Here is a 621-nt window from a genome sequence, read left to right on the forward strand (position 1 = left end):
GTTTTTGCTTTTCAGACCTTAAATTCAGGTCAGAACTGGACGAATGATGGCTCATTAGAAAGCTTACAGATCATAACACAATATCACATATAAAAATCCACAAAATATTTCGGTTCATTTTAACGGAAACAAAGCGTGAACCGCTACCTACGCTTTTCGGCAAAAATTGGTTTTTGCTTTTCAGACCTTAAATTCAGGTCATAACTGGACGAATGATGGCTCATTAGAAAGCTTACAGTTCATAGAACAATTTCACATATAAAAATCCACAGAATATTTCGGTTCATTTTAACGGAAACAAAGCGTGAACCGCTACCTACGCTTTTCGGCAAAAATTGGTTTTTGCTTTTCAGACCTTAAATTCAGGTCAGAACTGGATGTATGATGGATCATTCGAAAGCTTACAGATCATAGAACAATATCACATATAAAAATCCACAAAATATTTCGGTTCATTTTAACGGACACAAAGCGTGAACCGCTACCTACGCTTTTCGGCAAAAATTGGTTTTTGTTTTCAGACCTTAAATTCAGGTCAGAACTGGACGAATGATGGATCATTCGAAAGCTTACAGATCATAGAACAATATCACATATAAAAATCCACAAAATATTTCGGTT

Source organism: Papaver somniferum, unplaced genomic scaffold, assembly GCF_003573695.1.
Source record: "Papaver somniferum cultivar HN1 unplaced genomic scaffold, ASM357369v1 unplaced-scaffold_73, whole genome shotgun sequence".
NCBI lineage: Eukaryota > Viridiplantae > Streptophyta > Magnoliopsida > Ranunculales > Papaveraceae > Papaver > Papaver somniferum.